Source organism: Physcomitrium patens, chromosome 10 (assembly GCF_059467195.1).
Source record: "Physcomitrium patens ecotype Gransden chromosome 10, ASM5946719v1, whole genome shotgun sequence".
Taxonomy (NCBI): Eukaryota; Viridiplantae; Streptophyta; class Bryopsida; order Funariales; family Funariaceae; genus Physcomitrium; species Physcomitrium patens.
This window is the reverse complement of record NC_143419.1, coordinates 62180-65865: the sequence shown is the minus strand read 5'-3', so window position 1 is coordinate 65865 and position 3686 is coordinate 62180. Positions and strand designations below refer to the sequence as shown.

Here is a 3686-nt window from a genome sequence, read left to right as displayed (position 1 = left end):
CATCAGGTTTCTTTGAATCCGTTTGTCGTTAAAGAGCCATGGCACCTTTTATGTGATCAAAACTTGTTCAATTGTGTATGCATTGACGTTCATAGATGTCATTTGCATGGGCGGTTTAAATTACCTAAGCCGTCTTCTTTTGTTTCTAAAGAAATTAGTAGCCGAGTTGAAAGAACCTCCAAAGGTTTCTCAAGGTTAGAAAGGGACTAGTTTCAGCATCCTCAAAGATATTGTCCCCTTCATCATCCCACAAGGAGGCGATTTCATAGTTAATCTCGAAATCATGCGTCACTGAATACTCTTCTCTCCATGCCATTGAACCTTAGTTGAAATCTGCCTCATTCAACATCTCACTCTTGTCTTGCATCTCACATCACAAGAACTCTTTTGCAACTGAAACTTTCGTAGTACGGGAGGCTGAAAAGAAAGCAGAGGATGGGTGTGCGATAAGCCATGATGAGCAGCAAGCAGCATGGACAAGACAAGGATGCGAGGGTGTCCTCCATAGCAAGGGTAGTGTGGCAGTGAAGCTACGACCCCCGAGTGGCGACCAGAGGACGGAAAACCTGAGAATAAGGTCTTAATATTGTCACAACTGACTTCCACGCTCGCTCTCGCTCTCGCTCTCGCTCTCTCTTTCTCCCTCTTCTTTCCACCTCGCCGCTTCTTCCTTTCCCCGCCTTCTCCTCATCGCTTCTCTTTCTGGTCGAATCGTTTCCTTCTCGACCCGGATTTTATTTCCAGAGACTACTATTCTTTCCGAGAACGACTTTCTTTTTCGGACATGGCCTTCTTTCCGTCGATTCTAGGGTAATTAACGGGACCACAGCAAAAATCAATTTTTTTCCAAATATTTTACATGGTTCTGTTAGATTTGCAGCATTTCACCTCATTTATAATTTATTTCTATGTTTATTTCAACTAAGTATTATCCCACAGCGGTTCAATTTTGGCTAAATCTTGCTCACGATATGATATCCCACTGCTATTGCAATTGTACTACTTTTGAGTTTGTGGGAGTTTATTCTTACATAGCATTTTGGATATATATATATATATATATATATATTTTAAAAAAAAAATCAAAATTTCCTTTTGAAGTGAATTTGTTTTCTGGACGGTAATATTATTTTGAAATTAACAATATACTCAAAAAAAAATGCATCATAAATTTGAAAATTATTAGTATATTTAATAGTTGTAAAATAGCAATCTTAACTGATACAACAACAATTAAATAAATAAATGTCTATAGAAAGTTTATACCTTCATAATCTAAAATAATGAGATAAACATAAAATAATAAAAATAATTATGCAATTGTGTGCAGTATATAGTCTATTTTGTGTAAAGTTTTGTAAGGTCTACAGTTGTTCCTTTTCATCTTTGTTGCTTTGAAATTTGATCCAAATATGACAAATCCTAAGAATTTTTGATATCTTATTATTGCACATTGATAAATACAATTAACATTACTAATTTCTAATTATATATTTCTATTTTGTATCCAATCTTATGTTTTATATTTATTTAAGTCAAAATTTAGATGGTATAGACTTCTATGAAATAGATGGATTTAAACACCTTTTGTACAAATCAATAAAATTAAAAATTTAAAGTAATTTTCTAAAGTATTATTATAGAAATCCTAAAATAAATATTGGTGAAGTCAAATTTTAAAAAATAAGAATATATTGATATTTTTATTATAATAAGATCTATAAAATATATAATTTTTTTATAATATAATTTTAGATATTTCTCAGTGCCTTTGAATTGGATTCTTTTGAAATTTTGAGAGCAATAAGGTTTGTAAGCTGAGCTTCTAATGGCACAAATTTCACTGAATTTGCAGACGAATTGAATTTTTGGTGAATTTTGGAGTGAAAGAGGGTAGGCTGCCTCGGCAGTTTCAATTATTCAACTTTGAAGAAACATTCTGCGCGGCTCAAGTATGGAATTGCTACGAGGATTTTTGGAGTAGAAGCCTTGGAGTTAAGTTTTCAACCAAGCAAAATTCTTTAGATTTGGAGCTGATTCGAATCTTTGGCGAATTTGGAGTAGAAGGGGTCTGCTGCCTTCTAGCAGAGCAAGGTTGAGGTTAGTTATTTCCATCTCTTCCATCATTTACCTTGTTTTTTTTATTTTCTGATTTTTTTCCCATTTCTACTTTTGATTTCATCATAAATTAACTTTTATCTTTTAATATAATATAATTTTTTCTTTTATTTTTACTTTTACTTTTATTTTTATTTATATTTTACTTTTACTTTTATATGCATATTAACTTTTATATATTAGGATAAATAAATTAAGTAATTTTATTATAATTTACTTTAAAGGATAATAAGTTCTTATTTATTTATTTGTTTATTTAAATTATTTAGATTTTTTAACCAAAGATAACATTTTAACTACACAAAAATCAAGTAGAAATAATATGTATGGTCTTAAATGGGACATCAAGTAAAAACCATGCAAATAGCTTTGAACAATCTAATGGTAATTAAGTAAAGACCATGTGAATGGTCTTGAAAGAACAACCATAGCCAAGTAAAGACCATGCATATGATCTTGAAAGACACAGTTGAATCTCAAATTCACTAAACTTCAATGAAACAATCTTATTTGTCTTTTCTTCTTCCCTTTGAATTTGTTGTTGCACTTCCCTTGGTTTTATTATTAATTTCCACAACTATTAAACAAAATATACATATATAATAAAAAATTTTAAAAAATCAAATAAAGATCATGCAAATGATCTTGAACTACTCAAGGTAGATTAAATAAGATTAATTAATATTGGTAACCATTGCCTAGAAGGCATTAAGTTAAATTGAACTACAAACACCAATATTTAAGTTAAATTAGCAATTGCACAATTAGGAGTGTCTCCATTCTATCTCTTGAATGTGTTGTATAGCACTTGTTCCATACAATGGTGGAATTTGGGCTCACATGGGGCCCTTCTGTATCTTACTTGTTCTAGGGGAATCAACTTGAGGAAAGATCACAACTCTAAGTTCTATGAAGTCTTCTTCTACCGTGAACAACTTTTCTTCTTCCTCATACATAAGTCCTTTTTACATGTTATAGCACATAAGTACATCTAGTATTCTTACATCTATCCATAGTTCTTAGTCTACCGTAATGGTTCTTATTGTACTATTAGCTATTGTGAGTCATTGAATTGACTGACTTAAGTATTTAGTATAAAAAATGCACTTATTATGCTTAAAATTATTGATTTTGTGAATTAATAGTAGAATTTTTAGGAAAAAATAAAAAAAAATAGATTGCTCATAGCAGATATGCAGCCTATGGTAGAATTTATTAAGAAAAATTTCTATGATATATATATATATATATATATATTTGTAGTTAATATTAGATAATGGCCAATGGAAGTAGCCTTCATTGTCAAAAGGAAAAAAAGAAAATTCTATTTTATTAATAATTCTTAAAACTTATATATATATATATATATATAAATTATTAAAAAAATAAAATATAAAATAAAATAAAATAAGAAGATAAAAAAAATAGAAGGAAAAAGAAGAAGAAGAAAGAAAAAAAAAATAGAACAGAAGAGAAAGAAGGTAGAATAAAAAAAATAAAGAAGGATAGAAGAAAATTAAATTAAATTAAAAGATGATCAAGGTGGCTTTTTATTATTATTATTATTA

General features: G+C 29.5%; 1 long non-coding RNA gene across 2 annotated transcripts; it reads left to right on the top strand.

Moving 5' to 3' along the window:
- Positions 1-269: 269 nt before the first annotated feature.
- On the top strand, positions 270-3340 carry LOC149988180 (uncharacterized). Of its 2 annotated transcripts, XR_016505277.1 has the most exons (3): positions 270-810; positions 1856-2100; positions 2990-3340. It is a non-coding gene; the product is annotated as an uncharacterized LOC149988180 (long non-coding RNA). The 2 variants fall into 2 exon arrangements; XR_016505276.1 differs by lacking the exon at positions 2990-3340 and having other exon boundaries at positions 1856-2622.
- Positions 3341-3686: the final 346 nt, after the last annotated feature.